The sequence below is a fragment of the Muntiacus reevesi genome, chromosome 4 (assembly GCF_963930625.1).
Source record: "Muntiacus reevesi chromosome 4, mMunRee1.1, whole genome shotgun sequence".
Classification (NCBI taxonomy): Eukaryota; Metazoa; Chordata; class Mammalia; order Artiodactyla; family Cervidae; genus Muntiacus; species Muntiacus reevesi.
The window spans coordinates 169,916,907-169,941,732 of record NC_089252.1 but is presented as its reverse complement, the minus strand read 5'-3'; the positions used below and the strand labels follow the sequence as shown (position 1 = coordinate 169,941,732).

The 24,826-nt window shown below is 38.6% G+C and overlaps 1 protein-coding gene across 7 annotated transcripts in view; it reads right to left on the bottom strand.

Annotated features, from left to right (window-relative positions):
* Window positions 1–24,826, bottom strand: part of R3HDM2 (R3H domain containing 2) — a 155,533-nt gene that overhangs the window by 108,537 nt on the left and 22,170 nt on the right. For 3 of the 7 annotated variants that reach the window (XM_065934804.1, XM_065934801.1, XM_065934802.1), the window contains exon 2: window positions 16,332–16,452. The exons of the other annotated variants lie outside the window; for them this stretch is intronic. The gene's annotated coding sequence lies outside the window, so the exon portion shown is untranslated. The remainder of the gene's footprint in view (window positions 1–16,331; window positions 16,453–24,826) is intronic. 7 annotated transcript variants of the gene reach the window in all.

Sequence of the window (24,826 nt, the reverse complement as noted above, 5' to 3'; positions counted from 1 at the left end):
ATTACTGGTTGCCTTTCCCTAAAGGCCCTCAAGCCATGACCTGATGTCTCTTATTTTTAAGTGAGCAAAGGAGATTCAAGTTGAAGCCTTGCCACATCAAAAAGTCACTTTCCAACTCTGAGTCAGAGAATCAAGAACAACATAATTCAAAGGCCACACTAGTACTTATTGCTATGATGGTTTTCTTGCCCAAACTGTAATCTATCAAAATTAAAAATGAAATGCTTTCTGAAAGAAGTTGAATTCCTTTTTGCTATCCATCCTCTTCAACCTCCATGTAACTGCAATTTTTTAATAAAATGCAATAGAATCTGCCTGGAATGCAGGAGACCAGGGTTTGATCCCTGGGTCTGGAAGATCCCTTGGAGAAGGGAATGATTACCTACTCCAGTATTCTGACCTGGAGAACTGGACAGAGGAGCCTGGTGGGCTATAGTCCACGGGTCTGGAAGATCCCTTGGAGAAGGGAATGATTACCCACTCCAGTATTCTGACCTGGAGAACTGGACAGAGGAGCCTGGTGGGCTATATCCATGGGTCTGGAAGATCCCTTGGAGAAGGGAATGATTACCCACTCCAGTATTCTTACCTGGAGAATATGGACAGAGGAGCCTGGTGGGCTACAGTCCCTGGGCTCACCAAGAGGGGGACAGAACTGAGAAAGTAACACTATACCACACCGCTGCACCAACAGCCTCTCAACTGATCTCCCCACTTCTGCTATCTGTTCTTCTCAGAAAATCAAGACTGATCTTTTTTTTTTTAATTGAAGTATAGTTGATCTACAACGTGTTACAAGTGATCTTTTTAACATGTATATCAGATCACTTAGCTTCCTTGTTCAGCCAGTTTCCTCCCATTAACGGCTTTCATCACCCCGAGCAAGGTCTACGGAGCCTTGTAAAACCCGGCCCCGCCTATCCTTGAACGTACCAGACCACATACTCCCCACGAGTCCTCTGTGTTTGTTGTTTCTCCTGCCCAGAATAGTAACCTTCCATCAGGAAATGCCGGTTCTAACCCCCCTTCAAATAATAGTTCATATGTCACTATGAGGAGACTTGACCACACAACTTAAAGTATCCTCTTACTCTCAAATCACATCACCATATCGATTTTCTTCATAGCACTATACTCTCTAATTATCTTATTTCTTTACTTTCTTCTTTATCAAAGTTCTCAAACAAGAAAATGGAAGCTCTCTGAGGGCAGAAATCTTGTGTCTTTTTCATATCTGTACCTCCAATGCCAAATAGTGTCTGACACAAAATAAACACTGTAACAGTCTTCTAATTGTTTGATTCACTTACAAAGCCAGGTACTATCTCTGAGGTGTCAGGTTTTTAAAAATTTATTTCTACAGCCAAAAAACCAGCCAGGCTTCAAAAGCCTATGTTCTCTTTATTCTAACAATTTGTCCTGTATTCTCAAAAAGCTCTCTTCCTTTCTGGAAGAGAGAAGGTACCTCTGAAAGCAAAATATGCACTCAAAAAATAGATGCAATCTTATCTGGAAACACTGTTCTCTAGGTCTGTGGGGTTCAGATCCAAAGTTCTCAGGCAGCAGCAATTACCAAAAATCTGGCCACTAGTACTGCACGGAGGAAGAGCAGAATCACCAGGCTAATCTGAACCAATCTGCAAATCCTCATAAGAGCATCATAGTTGATAAGAGTTCTGTGAAGCACTCCTCACAGGAGTAGGAAGATTTAGTTCAGTCATCTGACTAGTGGCACATTCTATAAAGCCTAAATAATGACCCTGTCACCAGAAAGACAGATACTTTGTCCTAGCCTTCCAATCAGCTGCATTTAGCAACCAACATCCCATCTTTCACAATAAAATGCCACCTCTGAGTTCCTATTCCTATCAAATTATCACTGGTTTGGGCAACAGATAAATCAGAAACTACACTTAAAAAATCGACTTGTCTGGGACCCAAGACAATTAATTAAACTTACTGAGAGAAACAGAATAGCCTCTAGTCACCTGAAGACAAGTTTAAAAGATGCAAACAACTGTAACATTTGGGCACATGAAAATGGCTATAATCTGAAGAACAGCCACACGTCACTTCCAATGGTGCATCTATACTGAAAGTGATCTTCCCCCTCCAAAATAAATAATGTTTAAAGTCAGCTGAATCTTGAACAAATACTCTGACTTTTCTTTAAAATAAGGGTTATGACAGCTACCTTAACGAGAGGGCCAATAAACTCAGGGCAAGGGGCTCACTGTGCTGACACTGTCACCTCATTTAGGACTTGAGCTGATTTATCCTGATGGGCTGACAGGTCGCTGACATCTGCAGCTTACCAAGATTCTTACTGATTTCACACATAAAAAACACTGTCCACTCAAGACAACCGCAGTTCAGACGCCTTCTCCTGATAGGGAACCTCTCCTTTCCTGACTTCACTGAGCACCACGGCAAAAGGTGTCATTTCAGGCCCACTTCAGTAACTCTGGGTGACGGAACGGCTGGGAGCGGAGACCATAAGAGGGCTAGAATGCTAAACCTTAGCAATTACAAATAAAAAGATTTTTTAAAAAGATCAAAATCACCTGAAGAAAAAACTAATCTCTCCTGCATTAAGAGATATTTGGTATTACTAAGGTAATTTGAAAAGAAGCTAAAGTCAAGACCTAAAAATATCTGGTCCTTGGCCACACTGAGAAATCACAGAAGAAACCCTTTAACCAAGTAAGCTTTGTTCTAACGTGGATTTCAAGACAAAGACAGGGCAAGGCAAGGCAATTTTAAAAATCCGCAAACGCTCCACTTAACTCGAAGGAAGGAAGGGAGGCGAGAGAAGGAGGGAGAAAGAGCAAGAAGACAAAAAAGGAGAGGAACAGGGAAAAGGAATGCCCAGTGTTATCTGTTAAACACGGCCACAGATTATCAGCAACTCCCATCAGCAAGTGGAACTCAGGGATTTCTCCAGTGTGCAGTGGCTAAGACTCTACACTCCCAATGCAGGGAATTTGGGTTCGATCCTGGTCAGGGAACTAGACTCCACGTGCCACAGCTAAAGATCCGGTATGCTGCAACAGAGTGAAGACCCTGCGTGCGATAACTCTGACCCCACACCCAAATATATATATATACACACACAAATAACAAATGCTGAACAGGGTGTAGAGAAAAGGGAACCCTCCTACACTGCTGGTAGGAATGTAAACCGGTACAGTCACTACAGAAAAGAGCATGGAAGCTCCTCAGAAAACTAAAAGTAGAATTACCAGATGATCCAGCAATCCTGCTCCTGGCTATACACCTGGAAGAAATGGTAATCCAAGGAGACACATGCACCTTTTGTTCAAAGCAGCGCTATTTACAACAGCCAAGACACAGACACACCCTGAATGTTCGACACATGAACGGATGATGAAGACGTGGTGTGCATACACACACACACACACACACACACACACACAATGAAACACCACTCAGCCATAAAAAAGAATGAAATAATACCACTTGAAGCAACATGGACCTAGAAATTATCACACTATGTGAAGGAAGTCGGAAAGACAAACACCATATGACATCACTTGTATGAGGAATCTAAAACATGGCACGATGGGGACTTCCCTCGCAGTTCCTGGCTAAGATTCTGCACCTCCAATGCAAGGGGTACTGGGTTTGACCCCTGATCAGGGAAGATCCCACAGGCAGCATAGCGTAGCCAAAAAAAGAAAAAAAAAGACACAATGAACTTATCCACGAAACAGAAATAGACACAGAGAACAGACTTATGGTTGTCAAGGTCACAGGGGTGGAGGAGGGACAGACTGGGAGTTCGGGATTAGCAGATAAAAACTATTATACACAGGATAATAGGAATTATATTCAGCATCTAGTAATAAATCATGATGGAAAAGAATATGAGTAAGTACATATATGTGCGTGTTTCTGTATAATGGATCACTTTGCTGCACAGCAGAAATGAATGTAACATTGCAAACCAACTACACCCCAATAAAGTTTTTATAAATTAGTGCTGTCATTAAAAAGTATATTATAAAAAAATGGGCAAAGAATTGAATAGGCATTTTCCAAAGAGGAAATGCAAATGGTCAACAGGCATGGGAGAAGATGCTCAACAAAGAAATGGAAATCAAAACCACAATGAGATACCACCTCACAGGAAGGCTATTTGAAAAAAGAACATTAATGACAAACGTCGGCAAGAATGAGGAGGAAAGGGAATCCTTGTACATTGTTGGCAGGAATATAAATTGGAGCAGCCACTGTGGAAAACAGTATGGAGGCTCCTCAAAAAGCTAAAAATAGAACTATCATATGATCCAGCAATTCTACTGTGTGTGTATATACACACATCCACGCAGGCACGTGTGCACACACAGGAAGACGACTCCGCCATAAAAAAGAACAAATTTTTTGGCATTTGCAGCAACACGGGTGGGCCTGAAGGGCATTACGCCGAGTGAAATAAGACAGAGAGAGCAGGGCAAATACCACGTGATGTTACTTATACGTGGAACCTAAAAAATACAACAAACTAATGAACATAAAAAAGCAGACTCACACATACAGAGAACAAATCAGGGGTCGCTATGGGGAGGGGTGGGGGGTGGGCACGAGCAGGCAACATAGGGGTGGGAGAGTGGGAGGCAGAAACTATTGGTTATAAAATAGGCTATAAAGATGTACTGTACAATGCAGGGAATACAGCCAATATTTTTAGTAATCTTTATTAAAAATTATATATAAAAAATTAAAAAGTGTTTCATACATTGATATGTAAGGAATTTACTATTTTAATGAATTAATAAATATTAGTTTTAATTTCTAAATAGTAAATATTGGCAAATATAACCCACTTAAATAACAGTTCTTTGGAGTCTGTAATAATTTTTTATAAAGTCAGATTAAGATTTGGGATCTGCTAATCTAGACTTTCCCTGCCCTACTTGCCCTTCAAGGCTCTGCCCCTGGAGAAAGCCTCCCCTGAGAGCTCAGAGTTAATCCGGTGGAGTTACTCATGAGAGTAAAGACTACCTTGGTTCACAGGCGCTCAGTTGCCTGTGCTGAATGAACTATGCACACCAAACATACAGGTGTGGGAACATTTCAAAGTGGTTATTTTATATGTATCCACCATGACTAAATCCCCTCTCTCAAATCTTGAATCAACTACTGATGGAAATGTAAACTTCATATATATATTTGGAAGTCAACTGTACAATGTTTATAAAAACTGCAAAGTATATACCTTTAGAAAATTGTCTTAATAATTATTACAAATATGCAAAATCAAATATGTACAAAGCTATTCATGCAGCACAGTTTATAACTGAGAAAAAAGTCAAAATGCCTTTTTTGTTTTTTTGAGAAGTTACAAGTCACTATGAAAAGAGCAGGGAAAATGCTTGCAAAAATGTATGTAACTTACTTAAACAAGAAACACACATAACTACTCCTGATTCTCCCCTGTGCTCAACTCTTCCCCTAAAAGTATTTTAAATTGTAGAGATTTGCCTTAAAAATCTTACTGATAACATAGCACAATAATAACCATAAATATTATAAATAATAGAAAATTCATACACAGCCCGTAATACTGTACAGATGCAAGCAAGAATAACAAAATTTTTGATGTTATGTTGCAAGTCTGAATCACAACAACACGTACAACTTGATGTATGTGTAAGAAAAGTGCATGGCAATCATTTTTTTAAAAAGGAAGAAAAGAACACAGAAACATTTTCATGTATGTGTATATTTCATGCTTATAAGTGCACAGTATACACAAAAACTGGTAATCCTAGTTGACCCTGGAAAGAGGAACTGACTGGTTTATATCGTAGGAACAAGAAAATTTCACTCTACTTTTTTCTAGAAGTAGAACCTTACACAATATAAAAGTGACACCAATTCAAAGAGCAAAACTAAAAATATGTAATTTTTCACATTAGGAATAACTTCTCAGCTTTCTTTTTCCAGCCTCAGAAAATGTTAATCCCTAATGTCATTTTAAAATTTTTTATTTTTTTCAGGTATAGTTGATTTACAATGTCATGTTCATTTCTACTGTATAGCAAAGTGGTTCAGTTATACACATACTATTTATTTTTTCATATTTTTTCCTTATGGTTTATCACAGGATACTGAATATAGTTCCCTGTGCTATACAGTAGGACCTTGTTGTTTATCCATCATATACACACGCACGCACACACATTAGGCTGGTGCAAAAGTAATTGCAGCTTTGCACTGTTGAAATTTGTCATGATATTGGAATACATTCTTAAATAAATATGGTTATGTTATACATCATTTTAATGTGTATTTCTTGTTCTATGCTTTTTTGCTAATGACATTACTTGTTGTTTGTTTTATATGCACTTTAGACTATGGAAATGATGTGAGACAAAAAGAAAATTCGAATGATTTTCTTATTCAAGTTCAAAAATGTGTTGTAAAAAGCAGAGGAGACAACCACAACATCAAAAATGCACTTGGCTCAGGAACTGCTAAAGATAGTGCAGTGGTGATTCAAGAAGTTTTGCAAAGGAGACGAGAGCCTTGAAGATGAGGAGCACAGAGGTCAGCCATCAGACGGTAACAACAGCTGAGCACCATCATCAAAGCTGATCCTCTTAAAATCACAGGAGAAGTTGCCAAAGAACTCAACATAGACCACCTGGAATCTGAAGCAAACTGGAAAGGTAAAAAGCTTAGTAAGTGGGTACCTCATGAGCTTATCAAAGATAAAAAAAAAAACTGTCCTTTTGAACTGCTGTCTTCTCTTATTCTAGGCAACAACGATGCACCATTTCTTGATTGGATCATGACATGCAATGAAAAGTGGATTTTATACAACAATCACCAACAACCAGCTCAGTGAATGGACCAAGAAGCTCCAAAGCATTCCCAAAGCCAAATTTGCACCAAAAAAAAAAGGTCATGGTTGCTGTTTGGTGGTCTGCTGCCAGTCTAAGTCACTACAGCTTTCTGAATCCCAGCAAAATCCTTACATCTGGTAAGTATGCTCAGCAAGTCAGTGAGATGCACTAGGAACTACCATGCCTGCAGCCGGGATCAGTCAACAGGAAGGACCCAATTCTTCTCCAGAACAACCAAGGCTTCAGAAGTTGAATAAACTGGCTACGAAGTCTTGCCTCATCTGCCACGTTCACCTGACCAACCACCACTTCTTTAAGCATCTTAACAGCTTTTTGCAGGGAAAATGCTTCCACAACCAGTAGGAGGCAGAAAATGCTTTCCAAGAGTTCGTTGAATCCTGAAGCACAGGTATTTACACTACAGGAATAAACAAACATTTTTCACTGACAAAAAAATGTGTTGATTGAAAAATAAAATTAAAAAGTGTGTTGATTGTAACAGTTCCTATCTTGATTAATAAAGATGTACTTGCATGCGTGCTAAGTTGCTTCAGTCGTGTCTGACTCTTCGAGCCTAGTTATGTGGGTTTAAAATTCATGGTCCAAAACCGCAATTACATTTGCACCAACCTAATAATAGTTTTGGAGAAGGCAATGGCAACCCACTCCAGTACTCTTGCCTGGAAAATCCCATGGACGGAGGAGCGTGGTAGGCTACGGTCCATGGGGTCACAAAGAGTCGGACACGACTGACGGACGTCACTTTCACTAACAGTTTGCATCTGCTAATTTCAAACTCCCATGTATCCTTCTCCCTGGCTCTTGGCAACCAGTCTGTTCTCTATGTCAACAAGTCTGTTTCTGTTTTGTAGACAGGTTTGTTTGTGCCTATTTTAGATTCTACATATAAGTGATATAATAAGGTGTGTGTCTTTTTCTGACTTACTTCAACTAGTGTGATAATCTCTAGCTGCATCCATGTTGCTGTAAATGGCATTATTTTGTTCTTTTTATGGCTGAGTGGTATTCCACTGTATGTATGTACCACATCTTCCTTATCCATTCATCTGCTGATGGACATCTAGGTTGTATTCATGGCTCTGGCTATTGTGAATGGTGCTGCTATGAACATGTAAGGGGTATCACATGGTATCTGTCTTTCTTTCTGACTTACTTCACACTGGAGAGGATGCAGAGAAAAGGGAACCCCTGGAACACTATTAGTGGGAATACAATTTGGAAGAGTCACTATGGAAAACAGTATGACGTTTCCTCAAAAAAAAACACTAAAAATAGAAATACCAGCAATTATATTCCAGGGCATATATTGGAAGAAAATGAAAACACTAATTCAAAAAGATACATGCACCCCAATATCCATGAAGCACTATTTACAATGGCCAAGATAAGGAAGCAACTAATTGCTCATGGCTTCTCTCAAAGCTCAGATGGTAAAAAAAATCCGCCTGCTAATGCTGGAGACCCAGGTTCGACCCCTGGGTTGGGAAGACCCCTGGAGAAGGAAATGGCAACCCACTCCAGTATTCTTGCCTGGAGAAGCCCATGGACAGAGAACCCTGGTGGGTTACAGTCCATGGGGCTGCAACGAGTCGGACACGACTGAGCGGCTAAACCACCACGGCAAGAGGTTCACCAACCAGTAAACGGATGAGGAAGATGTGAGACTCAGACACTCACAAACACAGCTAATACACAAAAGATACTCCCCAGCCGTGAGAAGGAATGAAACCCTGCCGTCCCAGCAACACGGATGGACCCAGAAAACATTACGCTTAGCGAAATAGGTCAACAGAGAAAGAGAAACACTGTGTGTCCCTTATACGCAGGATCTAAAGAATAATACAGTGGGGGGCAGGGGACGGTTGGATTGGGAATTTGGGACTAGCAAAAGTAAATTATTATATATAGAATGGATAAACAATGAGGTCCTACTGTGTAGCACAGGTAACTATATTCGGGATCTTATAAAAAACCATAATGAGAGTATGAAAAATAATATATATACATATAACTGAATTAATTTGTTGTACACCAGAAACTAACACAACGTAAATCAATCACACTTTGATTAAAAGTAAGTAAAAATTTTCAAGGAAAAATGAAGAAAAATTAGAATAATACAAATGAAAATATAAACAAAAAAGAAACAAGACTCACAGATACAAAACAACGAACTAGTGGTTACCAAAGGCGAGAGGAAAGGTGTGTGAAGCAAATTACGGGGATGGAATTAAGAGATACCAGCTCAGTTCAGTCACTCAGTCGTGTCTGACTCTTGGCAATACCATGGATCACAGCACGCCAGGCCTCCCTGTCCATCACCAACTCCCGGAGTCTACTCAAACCCATATCCAACGAGTCAGTGATGCCATCCAGCCATCTCATCCTCTGTCGTCCCCTTCTCCTCCTGCCCCCAATCCCTGGCAGCATCAGGGTCTTTTCCAATGAGTCAACACTTCGCATGAGGCGGCCAAAGGACTGGAGTTTCAGCTTCAGCATCAGTCCTTCCAATGAACACACAGGACTGATCTCCTTTAGGATGGACTGGCTGGATCTCCTTGCAGTCCAAGGGACTCTCAAGAGTCTTCTCCAACACCACAGTTCAAAAGCATCAATTTTTCGGCACTCAGCTTTCTTCACAGTCCAACTCTCACATCCAAATATTACCACTGGAAAAACCATAGTCTTGACTAGATGGACCCCTGTTGGCAAAGTAATGTCTCTGCTTTTCAATATGCTCTCTAGGTTGGTTATAACTTTCCTTCCAAGGAGTAAGCATCTTTTAATTTCATGGCTGCAATCACCATCTGCAGTGATTTTGGAACCCCCAAAAATAAAGTCTGACACTGTTTCCACTGTTTTTCCATCTATTTCCCATGAAGTGATGGGACCAGATGCCATGATCTTAGTTTTCTGAATGTTGAACTTTAAGCCAACTTTTTCATTCTCCTCCTTCACTTTCATCAAGAGGCTTTTTAGTTCCTCTTCACTTTCTGCCATAAGGGTAGTGTCTTCTGAATATCTGAGATTATTGATATTTCTCCCGGCAGTCTTGATTCCAGCTTGTGCTTCTTCCAGCCCAGCGTTTCTCATGATGTACTCTGCATATAAGTTAAATAAGCAGGGTGACAACATACAACTGCCTTGACGTACTCCTTTTCCTATTTGGAACCAGCCTGTTGTTCCATGTTCAGTTCTAACTGTTGCTTCCTGACCTGCATACAGATTTCTCAAGAGGCAGGTCAGATAGTCTGGGATTCCCTTCTCTTGAAGAATTTTCCACAGTTTTGTGATCCACACAGTCAAAGGCTTTGGCATAGTCAATAAAGCAGAAGTAGATGTTCTTCTGGAACTCTTCTTTTTCAATGATCCAGTGGATGTTGGCAATTTGATCTCTGGTTCCTTTGCCTTTTCTAAAACCAGCTTGAACATCTGGAAGTTCAAGGTTCACATATTGCTGAAGCCTGGCTTGGAGAATTTTGAGCATTACTTTACTAGCGTGTGAGATGAGTGCAATTGTGCGGTAGTTCGAGCATTCTTTGGCTTTGCCTTTCATTAGGGATTGGAATGAAAACTGACCTTTTTCAGTCCTGTGACCACTGCTGAGTTTTCCAAATTTCCTGGCATGTTGAGTGCAGTACTTTCACAGCATCATCTTTCAGGATTTGAAATAGCTCAACTGGAATTCCATCACCTCCACTAGCTTTGTTTGTAGTGATGCTTTCTAAGGCCCACTTGACTTCACATTCCAGGATGTCTGGCTCTCGGTGAGTGATCACACCATCGTGATTATCTGGGTTGTGAAGATCTTTTTTGTACAGTTCTTCTGTGTATTCTTGCCACCTCTTCTTAATATCTTCTGCTTCTGTCAGGTCCATACAATTTCTGTCCTTTATTGAGCCCATCTTTGCATGAAATGTTCCCTTAGTATCTCTAACTTTCTTGAAGAGGTCTCTAGTCTTTCCCATTCTGTTGTTTCCCTCTATTTCTTTGCATTGATTGCTGAGGAAGGCTTTCTTATCTCTCCTGGCTATTCTTTGAAACGCTGCATTCAAATGGGAATATCTTTCCTTATCTCCTTTGCTTTTCACTTCTCTTCTTTTCACAGCTATTTGTAAGGCCTCCTCAGACAACCACTTTGCTTTTTTGCATTTCTTTTCCACGGGGATGGTCTTAATCCCTGTCTCCTATACAATGTCACCAGCGTCAGTCCATAGTTCATCAGGCACTCTGTCTATCAGATCTAGTCCCTTAAATCTATTTCTCACTTCCACTGTGTAATCATAAGGGATTTGATTTAGGTCATACCTGAATGGTCTAATGGTTTTCCCTACTTTCTTCAATTTAAGTCTGAATTTGGCAATAAGGAGTTCATGATCTGAGCCACAGTCAGCTCCCGGTCTTGTTTTTGCTGACTGTATAGAGGTTCTCCACCTTTGGGTGCAAAGCATATAATCAATCTGATTTCAGTGTTGACCATCTGGTGATGTCCATGTATGGAGTCTTCTCTTGTGTTGTCGGAAGAGGGTGTTTGCTATGACCAGTGTGTTCTCCTGGCAAAACCCTTTGCCCTGCTTCATTCTGTACTCCAAGGCCAAATTTGCCTGTTACTCCAGGTGTTTCCTGACTTCCTACTTTTGCATTCCAGTCCCCTATAATGAAAAGGACATCTTTTTGGGGTGTTAGCTCTAAAAGGTCTTGTAGGTCTTCATAGAACCATTCAACTTCAGCTTCTTCAGCGTTACTGGTTGGGGCATAGGCTTGGATTACCATGATATTGAATGGTTTGCCTTGCAAACGAACAGAGATTGTTCTGTCATTTTTGAGATTACATCCAAGTACTGCATTTCAGACTCTTTTGTTGACCATGATGGCCACTCCATTTCTTCTAAGGGATTCCTGCCCACAGTAGTAGATTTAATGGTCATCTAAGTTAAATCCACCCATTCCAGTTCATCTTAGTTTGCTGATTCCTATAATGTCGACGTTTACTCTTGCCATCTCCTGTTTGACCACTTCCAATTTGCCTTGATTCATGGAGCTAACATTCCAGGTTCCTATGCAATATTGCTCTTTACAGCATCGAACCTTGTTTGTATCACCAGTCACATCCACAACTGGGTATTGTCTTTGCTTTGGCTCCATCCCTTCATTCTTTCTGGAGTTATTTCTCCACTGATTTCCAGTAGCATATTGGGCACCTACCGACCTGGGGAGTTCATCTTTCAGTGTCCTATCATTTTGCCTTTTCATACTGTTCATGGGGTTCTCAAAGCAAGAATAGTGAAGTGGTTTGCCATTCCCTTCTCCAGTGGACCACATTCTGTCAGACCTCTCCACCATGACCCGTCCGTCTTGGGGGTCCCCACACGGCATGGCTTAGTTTCACTGAGTTAGACAAGGCTGTGCTCTGAGACGAGCTACCCCATGCCCAAGGTCAGGGGCGGCGGCCAAGAGGAGCAATTCCACATCCAAGGAGAAGTGGCTGCGCGGTTGCAGAAGGGCAGAGAGAAGCTATTCCACGTTCAAGGTCAGGAGGGGTGGCTGTGAGGAGATACTCCTCATCCAACGTAAGGAGCAGCGGCTGTGCTTTGCTGGATTATCTGTGAAGAGATACCCTACGTCCAAGGTAAAGGAAACCCAAGTAAGATGGTAGGTGTTGCAAAAGGGCATCAGAGGGCAGATACACTGAAATCATAATCACAGAAAACTAGCCAATCTGATCACAGGACCACAGCCTTGTCTAACTCAAAGAGATACAAACTACTACATATAAAACAGATAAGCAACAAGGCTATATTATATAGCACAGGGAATTAGAGCCTCTATCTTGTAGTAAGTTTTAACTGAGTATAATCTGTAAAGATACTGGCTCCCTATGCTGCACACCTGAAACTAACACAATCATTACATCAACTACACTCAACTTTAAAAGGAGAAAATACACCTGCTGCTGCTGCTGCTGCTAAGTCGCCTCAGTGGTGTCCGGCTGTGCGACCCCACAGACGGCGGCCCACAGGCTCCACCATCCCTGGGATTTCCCCAGGCAAGAACACTGGAGTGGGCTGACATTTCCTTCTCCAATGCATGAAGGTTAAATTAACTGTGTTAAGCAGTTAACTAATGGTTCTAGGGTAGGGTCAGGGTCTTCACCTTTTACATTTTTTGAATTATTTAAATTTCTTATAATAATTACATTATTACTTTCACAATTTGAAAAATACAAATCTATAAGATTAAAGATACTGAACTTAAAAATCTATAGTCCTGTCTTTGAATTGGAAATACTGATACAAATGCATTTTTGTAATGCATTTTCTTGTAATGCATTTTCTTTCCAAAAAACCCTTATTTCCTAGCCTTCTTCACTAAAAACAGCAAGAAATAATGAGTAATCCACTAGGCCATAGTGCCTCTTGCACCCAGACTGTGGCTTCTAAACATTATTTCCCAAAAAAGGGGCAAAGGCTGTTACATGCCCATGAATGGAAATGGAAAAGAGGATCTCTGAATATCAGGTCAGACCAGACAATGCAGAAACTAGGAGGATCACATGAAAAGAACACCGGAGGGGATTCCCTGGTGGTCCCGTGATTACGACTCCTCTCTCACCACCAAGGCCCCAGGTCCAGTCTACTGAGAGCACACAAACCGAACCGCGCAGTGCAGCCTTAACAGAAAGTATGCTTTTTTTAAAAAAGGACACTGAAGCCAACCTAAAGAGGTTCCCATTTGCCATTATGAGTTAATCAATGAGACATCAATAAGAATAAAAAAGAAATAAGACTGAAACACATCAGTACATTTAAATTGATGAGTTCATAATGACAATTCAAAAAACTTACCACCTTTGCAGGATGTTAGTGAACAAACTATTTTGAAAATAAAAATTCAATAATTAAAATAAAGATTCAAAGCATCTCTCTCACCTGTCCTGTACAAGATACACCTGAAAGTAATCAAGTAAATAATGAGGGAAGTATCCCTTTATAAAAGTATTCCAGGACTTCCCTAGTAGTCCAGTGGTTAAGAATCCGCCTGCCAAGGCAGGGGACACGCGTTGCATCCCTGGTCCAGGAAGATTTCACATGCCGCAGGGCAACTAAGCCCATGCATCACAGCTGCTGAAGCCGTGCCCTAGAGCCCGTGCTCTGCAACAAGAGGCCACCACAATGAGGAGCCTGCACACCACGGCTAAAGAGTGGCTCCCACTCACTTCAAGTGGAGAAAGCCCACGCATAGCAATGAAGACCCAGAGTAGCCGAAAATAAAATAAATGAATATTAAAAAGTAAAACTGCTAAAAAAATTCCAGCTAAAATAAATTTTAAAATAATACAAATTGAATATCATTTTATAACCATTAACGAAATTCAATAAAGGATGCAGACAAGGTTCATCAATGGCTGCTGACATCATGAAAATTAGACTAATAGACATCACACACTTCCTCCTAATGGATGTACACTATAAAGTAGTCTAGCCAAAAACACTGAATCTGAATCTGATCAAATCCACTTGTGGTAAATTACTGGACAAATAACCAAGTTTCTTCAACAAATACACTGGGGGGAAAAAAAAGGAGAGGGGAAATTTTTCAGATTAAGTGATTTTTAAACATATATTGATCAACTACAAGATACAGACTTTACTTGACTAAACATACAAGCTGTTTATAAAATATGATACAGTCAGGGAAATATGAACACCAGATATTTAATATTCAGGAATTACTGTTAATTATTTTAGAAGTATAAATGGTATTGACATTATATCTTTAAAGTCATTATCTAGGGGTATATACTGAAATACTCAGGGTGAAATTATACACCAGATCCTCTTCAGGACAGTCAGGAAAGGGGATAGGATTACAGATGAAACAAGAGTAGCCACAAGCTAACAACTGCATATGGAAGTTCATTTAACTATTCCAATGCTTTCAAATGTTTGAAATTTTCCATAGTAAAGTTATTTAAATAAGCAACTCTCAAAAAAGAAAAATATACATATTTGAAATATAGCCACTGAAATGAAATAAATTTTATATACTAATCTCTTATTGAAGCCCAGTTCAATTCCTATCTCCATCCCTACTTCCTAGATTGATTTCTATCTTTTTTCTATTTGTTTACACTGCACGGTTAGATACAACTAAATTCTACAACATTCCATCTATACTACAGAATCTAACCCACTCTATCTACTGTTGTTTTGTTCATAAATTATCAAGTTTATCTTCACAGCTAGCCAGTAAGGTCTTTTAATGCACAGAAAAAATTTTTGATCCCACAGTCTTAAAATGGTCCTAAGACTTCTAATGGTCCCAGATACCTTATCTGATAGTCAAGGTGTCTCTGAAAATCCCTGGGACCTAGGGAAAAATGCAACAGTCTTCCCTGTCACCCCAAAAACTACTGATTTTACTCTAGTAAAAGCATATAACATTGTCTTTTTCAAATTTAACTGAGGTCCCCTTTATAACGTCAAAATGATAAGTGTCCAGCAAGCTAGGGCAAGCTAACAAGCACAAGCTTTCCTCCCAGAATTCAAATGGGAACTCTTTCACAAAACAAAATTACACATTACTAGGCTTAAATAGAACGTTTATTATCTAAGTGGTTGATTATTTAATAAAAATTTCAGCTATAATATAAAGAAAGTTTGCCCAAAGAAATAGTCACAAAACCCAGGAAAAAAGAACTCACCACCTAACTAGAGTCCAAGAGCACTGGAAAACAAGTCTATTAGTGTACTCACAAGTGTCAAGAGTTGATTTATAGCCCCTTATCCTTTTTAAAAATGTTTTAAAATAACTGACTTTTCCATCTAATCGTAAGAGAAATTCATGTTATTTATAAAGAGATAAGCAAAAAAAAGAAAATAAAAACCATCCTACTACCTCCTTCATAACATTTTGTCTTACTAAACAGTAAGTCTTTTGAGAGCAGGAAAAAAATAAGGCACATGGGCTTACAATGTGAGTAAGATGCAGATTTGTCTTTCAATTTTTTTACATTTCACCATTTGTATAAATCCAGGGCCAGAAAATTAAAAAACCTACATTCCACTCTGGGAATTTTCTTGGTTTACAATAATTTGGGGGCATTTTTCTAACGTCCTGAAAATTTCTTACCATAGTAGCAGCAGAGCCTTACAGTTCCAACTGCCAAGTCGGGCAGTAAACTCGTCATATGTACTCTACGTAAAATCTGTCCGATTTTAACTTACATTTAAGTTACTTACTCAAACTACCATTCCTTTTATGTGCTATTTTTTATGTCTATCCAACTCCATCAAGAGATTTTTATTTCATGTACAGTTAAATATACACTGAATAAGTTTCTCCTCAAAATATCCTAGACTAGTCTGAATCCACACAAATGCAAAACAATTCGAGTGTCAGAAAACTCACCCACCAGTACCCAAACATAATGCTCACCTGATCTCTAACTCAGACGTACTGCCTCATCCATCCTGGTGAAGAATAAAGAACTGCACTTATCAAGCATAATCTGAAGAGACATTGGAGAAAGGAGAGTGGATAGCCTCCAGCAATTCACCTAGGAGGAGGAAAAAAATTATCCCTTTCACCACCCAGAGTCTAAACTCCACCAAATTTTCAGCAACAGTCAAATAAAATTCTCAGGACAGTTTTGACTTTTCACTGGCCTCAGTGCCTTAATTAAGCAGCCTAGGTGACAGTGCAAAAATTAATCTGAAGCTATTTTTTTCTACCTTATTCCGAAGAGCCAAATATTGTCTGTCTTGACTATTAAAACCCCCTGAGATTTCAATTCTGCAGGAGCTCTACAGGGTTCTAAATTTATCCAAGTAACAGAAATAGTTGGAAGGCATGCAATTCATTTTAATATCTGCACGTTTATGTTGCCAGGCAGCTAATTTTTAAAGTACTCTTAGAGTAGTCATCCACATATAAAAGAACAAATACATAAGCCATGTAATTAAAATATTTATGACCTATAACTTCTGGAAGTGATCAACATCACTGCTCCAAAAATATATTCCATGTTTCTTCCACAGGGATAGAGTTTTCAATATTTCAACAAAACATGGGACTTCCCTGGCAGTCCAGTGATTATGACTCCACACTGTCAACCCAGGGGACACCAATTCAGTCCCTGGTCAGGGAGCTAAGATCCCACATGCCGTGGCCAAAACAAACAAACAAAAATTTTAATGTTAATAGTAATTTCCTTACAGCCTATTTATTTTTTTCCACTTCAAAGAAATACACAGACAGGCTCAGGGGGTTTCACCTTCGACGCAGAGCCCTTTCGGACACGTTGCTGTACGGCACACATCAATGCAACACTGAATCAACTACACTTCAGCTTTTAAAAATCAAGGAAGAAAAGCTTTGCAGAAGGGACTGACATGTCTCATTTCACGTAGAGTCCCACAGCAGGACATGCTCAAGTTGTTGGCCCAGTAGCAACTAGGGTGTACAAGATCTCAGTTCTAGGCCAAATCTATTTTGGATTTTCTGAAACATCAGACCTCATAAGGAGCCATAAAGCCAGGCTCCAGCATAAATGTTCAATACAATAAACACCCTAACTTCATGTCAGTTTCATAGATTGTGTACACAAACCAATGTGTAAAGTGTATGTGCAGATGAATACAACATGCAGGTTCAAAATACAAAGTATTAAAGAGCTGGATTAGAAGTTTCCCTATCTAAGGAGATTTGACTTCAGGGAGCAGAAAATAACAAAGAGGGAAACAACTCTTAAGTCACTATACCACAGGAAAAAAAGTCTGGATTATATAAAAGTAAAAAGGATACAAATACCTGTTTTCACCTTCACAAGTCACCACCAAGTTAGAGGGGAAAAAAATACCATGCCAATTTTCTAAACAACATCCCATTATTTCCCATGGCAAGTCATCAACACTGCCTGTACCTCACTTCATTCTGAGAAATAATTCAGTTCAGACACTTTATTATCGAGTACTTCTAGGAAGACACAGAAGGTCTTAGGTCTGGAATCCACTCATTTTTTTGTACTGGAAATTACTGACCCCATAAAGACGGCAAAGCATAGATAATTAAATACAAGCAGTTCCCCTTTAAAGGAACCATTCTCCACTAAAGGAATCAGGGTTCCTTGCAGAAAGGACTGATTCCAGGTTTGAAACAAGTAAAGTACAAAGTGAACCCAAAATACCTTGTTGTGCCAGGATGTAAAGAAGTTCTCAGAATCTGACCAGGAGAAGTCAGAAAAGCACAGGAATCAGTTTGAAGGCGCTCCGACTGACCAAACTGACAATTGCTGTATGTAGAATACTAAACACTGTCAGTGTTTTATACACTGATAAAGGACTGCAACATTTTGAATTTTTTTACTAACCCTAACCCTAATCTATAGTGATCCTCAAAAACAAAAAACAGGAGAAATAAACTTCTCCTTTATAGAATAACACCAACTAGTAAATGGAGAAGGAATGACAAATTCAACATTTTGTAAGCACCAATGTAATAATTAGTCCAGGCAAGTATCACCAACAAATGCTAACACCACTGGGTAAAACGTAGAGAAAAAGAGTCATACAATCTTAACAGCACCACCTACAGATATTTTCTTAATAACAAGGGGAAAAAGGCACTTTTACAAAGAAGAAATGCAGCCTGTATCAACTCATCTAAGTAATCAAACTTATCACCAATAATGTGGCAAAATGACAGTGTGTGCAGAGAAGCACACAGCATTTTACCTAAACAGGATTCTTGTCAAAACTGTTTCATAAAATCATGACACAATCCTGACAAATCCAAACTGTGAAACATTCTTCAACACAACTGGCCTAAACTCTTCAAAAGTATCAATGACCCAAGGCACAAAAATGGAAAGAACTTCTCTGAACTAAAAAGCTATGAAAATTAAATGTAATTCATGATCCTTGAATAAATCCAAGATTGGAAGGACAGCTATAAAACAGTATCTCAATTATTAATATGACTGAGGAAATTTGAACATACACTATAACTACTATATCACTGTAAAGTATTTTAAATAAGATAATGAATTTGATAACAATATTGTAGTAATATAGGAAAATAACTTGTTCTTAGGTGACATATGCTTAAGAAATTCTGGGTGAAGTTTCCTGATGTCTGAAATTTCCTAATACACAGTAAAAACGTTTAATAATAATAATGTGTATATGTATAGGGAGGGAACGGGAAGCGAGAAGTGGAATGTGACAGAGAGGGAAACTGAGGGAGGGAGGGAAGTGGGTAAGAAGGTGTGAGAGCACAAATGTGACAAAATATTCAATAAATATTAGGGAAAATCATACGGGTGCTCATTTTATCACTCCTTCAACTTTTCTGCAGGTTTGGAATTACACATAAAAACATGGAGGTGAAAAAGAACAAGCAGCAACATTAACACAAGCTCCTGGCTGTACAGTATAAATTTTGCTGTGTTCTATTAATAAAAAGCAATTCCAGGTGATGCTTCCAAGTGCAGACTTCAGCATGAAAGTGGGTTGTCCTGGCTGCACAATGAACAAATAACCTAACTTAACCTCTCTGCAATGGTCTGAATGTATCCTCCCAAAATTCATGTTAAATCCTAACCTCCAAACATATTAAGAGGTGAGGCCTCTGGGGTGGTTAGGTCATGAACTTACTCTTACACAGAAAGATTCTAGAGAGATCGCTAGCTCCTTTCATCATGAAAGGACACAGGAAGATGCTGGCTATTAACCAGGACAAGGGTCCTCAGCAGAATCAGACCATGTTTGATCTTCAACTTCTCAGCCTCCAGAACAGTGAGAAATAAATTTCTGTTGATAAGCCACCCAGTATTTTGTTATAGCACCCTGAACAGATAAAGACACTCCCTAAATCTCACCAGTAAATAGGGATAATACAGTACTGATCCACAGGGACTTCTTCTAAGGATTAAATCATCTAATATGTGCTACTATTATACTTCTGTGATATCACATTCTCTGTTCACTTATATTCCTTCTAAGTATATGCGGAGACGGATCAATTTTTAGCCTTTTTCTGTCCTGGCAACTAGTTTATGAGCTATTAATATAACAACTTTACTAAATTTACTATACTAACTTTACTAAAACTTTACTAAAATTTTGTGAATTGCAAAATATATCCAAATTCAAATAAAAAATTAAAATGCATTCCATCTAAGCACCAATAAAAATAAATCCACCATTAACACATAACAGAGCTAACATACTCTACCATGTTAAAGCAGCAGCTTTTCACCGCTTACATCTGCTCCCTCCTCACTAGAAGGTTTTATATCAGAAACAGATATAGTCTCCCTTGGTCCCCAAAACATCAATCTTTACATTAAAATCCAATGCCCTCAGGCCAGAAATGCCTCTTAAATTTTTGAGTTTCCTCTCAGTTCTCTTATCACTCTGTAAGTTTGTCTGCATGACCCCGTTTCTTCTCATGGATTGAACAACATTCATGCACAGAGTACTTCAAAATCTAAATACCTCTGCCCCTCTGAAGAGCTCCAGGTTCATTTAGACAACTGTATTTCCAAAAACAAACTTCCTACCAACACTCCTCTGCCCATTTTAAAATCAGATTGGTCTTTTTTCTGTTGAGTTGCAGGAGTACATTTCGGATGCTAACCTTTTTCAAATACATGAGTTTTTTGGAAGTATAGTGTATGTACAACATTACCTAAGCTACAAGTGTACAATATAGTGATTCATAATTTTTCAAGGTTATATTCCATCACTATAAAATATTGGCTATATTCCCTGTGTTGCACCAATAAACCCTTGTAACTTTTACGTATGATCACTTATGCCTCTTTCAAGTGTATGATACGTAAGCATTTTCTCCCGCACAGCAGGCTTCTTCATCTTGCTGATGGTTTCCCTTTCTACGCAAAGCTTTTTAGTTTGATGTAGTCCCACTTAATTCATCTTTACTTTCGCTGCCTTTGCTTTTGGTGTTAAATCCAAAGGATCCTAACACTGAGGTCAAGGAGCTTATTCCCTTTCTTTCTGCAAGTTTTATAGTCTCAGGTCGTATGTTCAAGTTTCTAAACCACTGTGAGCCATTTTCTGTGTTTGGGATGATGTGGTAGTCTAGTTTTCCCAACACGATTTATTGAAGAGACCATCCTTTGCCCACTGTGCATTTTTGGCTCTGCTGTCATAAATGAACTGACCATGCGTGTATGGGTTTATTTCTGGGCTCTTTATTCTGTTCTGTTAACCCACTTATCTGTTTCTATGCCAATACCACACTGTTCCGATTATTACGGCTTTGTAATATAGTTTGGTATCAAGAAATACGATACGTTCAGTTCTGTTCTTCTTTCTCAAGATTTCTTTGACTATTTGCTGTCTTTTGTGGTTTTAGGATTGTTTGTTCCCTGTAAAAAATGTAATGAGAAATACAATAGGGTTGAATCTGTAAATTTGTTTCAGTGGTATGGACCTTTTTCAGTATGGACTTTTTAACAATATTAATTCTCCCAATCCATCAGCAGAGAATATCTTTCCACTAATCTGTGTCTTCTTCAATTCCTTTCACTGATGTCTTACAGATCTTATAATAAACTGTAAATGTTTTTTACCTCCTTGGTCAAACTTATTTCTAGGTATTTTATTCCTTATGCTACAATTTGAAAGTGCGATTATTTTGAAAATTTCTGAGTTATTAACATATAGAAACAACTGATTTTTGTATACCTATTTTGTATCCTGCAACTTTACTAATTCATTCATTAATTCTAACAGTTTTTGGTGTAGTGCTTAGGATTTTCTATATATAATATCATGTCGTCTGCAAATAGTGACAGTTTTACTTCTTTCTTTCCGATCTGAATGCCTCATTCCTTTTTAATAATTTTATTTATTATTTGCCTGGGTTTTTTTTGCTAAACTGCACTGACTAGGATCACCAAAACTATGTCAAATAAAAGTGGGAAGGAAAGGCTTTCCACTTCAGTTGAGTATGTTAGCTGAAGGCTTGTAATATATGGTTTTTATCCATAGGAGGAGTTTACAAAGAATTTTGATTTAAAGAGTTGCTTTAATAGAAGAAAAAGCTTCTTAAAAAAATATGGATTTTATGATGTTGACGTACATTCCCTCTATACCCACTTTGTTGCAAGTGTGTATCATCACGGATGTTAAATTTGTCAGATCCTTTTTCTGCACCACTGAGATGACCATGCGATTTTTATCCTTCGTTTTGTCAGTGTGATGTATCACACTGATGGCTTGCAGATGCTGAACCACCTTTGCAGCTCCAGAATGAATCCCACTTGATTACGGTGAATGATCCTTTTAATGTATTGTTGAATTTAGTTTGCTAATGTTTTGTTGAGAATTTCTGCATCATATTCCTCAGGGATACTGGCCTGTAATTTTCTTTACTTCCAGTGTACTTGTCTGTTTTTTCTTATCAGGGTTATGCTAGCCTCATAAAATGAGTTTGAAGTGTACCCTCCTATTCTATTTTTTGGAAGTTTGAGGATTGGTAATAGTTCTTCTTTAAATGTCTGGTAGAATTCACCAGTGAAGTCATCTGGTACTGGACTTTTGCTTGTTGGAAGTTTTTTGATTACTCAATAATCAAGATTATTTGATCCAGATTCAATCTATTTACTGATATAGGCATACCTTAGCGATATTACAGGCTTGGCTCCAGAACACTGTAATAAAGTAAATATCAAAATAAAGCACAAAATAAAGTCACAAATTTTTTTGGCCTTTCAGTGCATATGAAAGCACATTTACACTATATTGTAGTCTACTAATTGTGCAATATCATTTTGTCTAAAAAAACAATGTACATACCTTAATTTTAGAATAATATTTTATTGCTAAAAAATGACAAGATAACATAATAGCAACACAGAAGACTATTGAACACAGATCACCTTAACAAATAATAATGAAAAAGTTTGAAACATTGTAAGAATTACCAATTTGTGACACAAAGACACAAAGTGAATAAATGCTATTGCAAAAACAGGGCCAGGAGACTTGCTCAATGCAAGGTTGCCACAAACCTTCAATTTGTTTTAAAAAAACAAAAAACAAAAAACACAGTATATGTGAAGCACAATAAAGCCAATCTCAAAAAAATGAGGTTCACCTCTAGTGGGTCTGGTTCAGATTTTCTATTTCTTCACGATGCAGTTCTGGGAGGTACTATGCTTCTAAGAATTTATCTATTTCCTCTTGGTTGTCCAATTTGTTGGCATGTAATTGTTCATAGTAGTCTCTTGAGGTATAAGGTGTTAACGTCTCCTCTTTCATTTCTTATTTGAGTCCTCTTTTTTCCTTAGTAAGTCTAGCTATAGGTTTGTCTATTTTATTTATCTTTTTTTAAAAAAAACTAGCTCCTAGTTCCACTGATCTTTTCTATTGTTACTCTAGTTATAATCTTTCTTTCCTTTCTTCTACTCACATTAGATTTAGCTTGTTCTTCTAGTTCCTACAGGTGCAAAGTTAGGTTATTTAAGATCTGCCTTGTTTCTTAACTTTGACATTTTCTCAATGAACTTCTCTTTTGCTTCATTCTATAGGTTTTGTATTTAGTACATTGCAATTCCATTTTCATTAGTCTCTGAGTATTTATTAACTTTTCTTTTTATTTCTTCTTTGACCCGTTGATTATTCAGTAGCATGTTGCTTACGCTCTACATGTTTATGAGTTTTACAGTTCTCCTCTTGTCACTGAGTTCTAGTTTTACACCGTGTGGTCAAAAAGATCGCTGCTACGACTCGTCTTCTTACACGTATTAAGATTTGTTTTGTGCCTGACATATGACCTGTGAGAATGTTCCAAATGCGCTTGAGAAGAATGTGTATTTGGATACACATTTGCTTTTGGATAGAACGGTTCCATAGGTGTCTGTTAAGTCTATCTTGTCTAATTTGTAACTTAAGGCCAATGCTTCCTTATTGATTTTCTGTCTTGATGACTTACTCACTGATAAAAGTGGGGAATTAAGGTCTCCTATTACTGTATTGCTGTCTCTTCCTCCCTTTAGGTCTGTTAATATTCACTTTATATAGATACTCCTAAAACCTGCCCCCTTTCTTATCTCTGTTAACACCGCCCAGTCACCTAAGACACAAACTGAGAGTCATCTGTTCACAATTACTTCTTTCCCTTCCATATTTAACCAATTTCCACACTCTGGTACCATCTCCTGGATCCATCTGATCGCCTTAGCTCCCGTCCCTTCTTCTCCACTTCCATCATTGATAGGCAGAGAAATTAGTTAATGGGACAAGGCCTCCAGAGCTCTTTTTTTCCTCCAGCAAAGCAGCTGCCAATGTTCCCACGGTGGCCCTCTGCTGGCCTTTTAGCCTTTATCCCTGAATAACTAAAATTCCAATCATTACTGATGAACATGTATGAGAAAGAAACTGCTGTTTCAAGCTATTAAGATTTGAGGGTTGTTTCTTACCCACCATACCCATCTCTATCTTGATTTCAACACCTGCACGACTACAGTGGCCCCCTAACAAATGTCTCTCCCTCTACTCTTAATCCATTGTATTTTTCAAAACTGGTACCAGAGTTACCCTTGTGAAATAATCATTCCATTTCTCCGATGATAATCTTCAGAGGTTCCTCTTTGCCTCAGAATATTTCAAAGTCCTTAATATAACTCTTAAAGCCTACCATGAAATTAGGCTCTACAGATATTCTCTCCAGTCAATCAAAATAATGCTACGTCTCCGTACACACCATAGTCTTTTTAACATTCCTGGGATTTTGCCCAGGCTATTCTATTTGCTTGAAATGCGTTCCCACCCTTATACCACCTCACCCTACCTTTGCCATCCTAGCCAAACAAACCCCTTGGCAACTATCCTTCCCATTCTCTCAACAGTTATTCAAATTTCTGTCTTTTCTCAAGGACTCTATTTTACCAACTCTCTTAT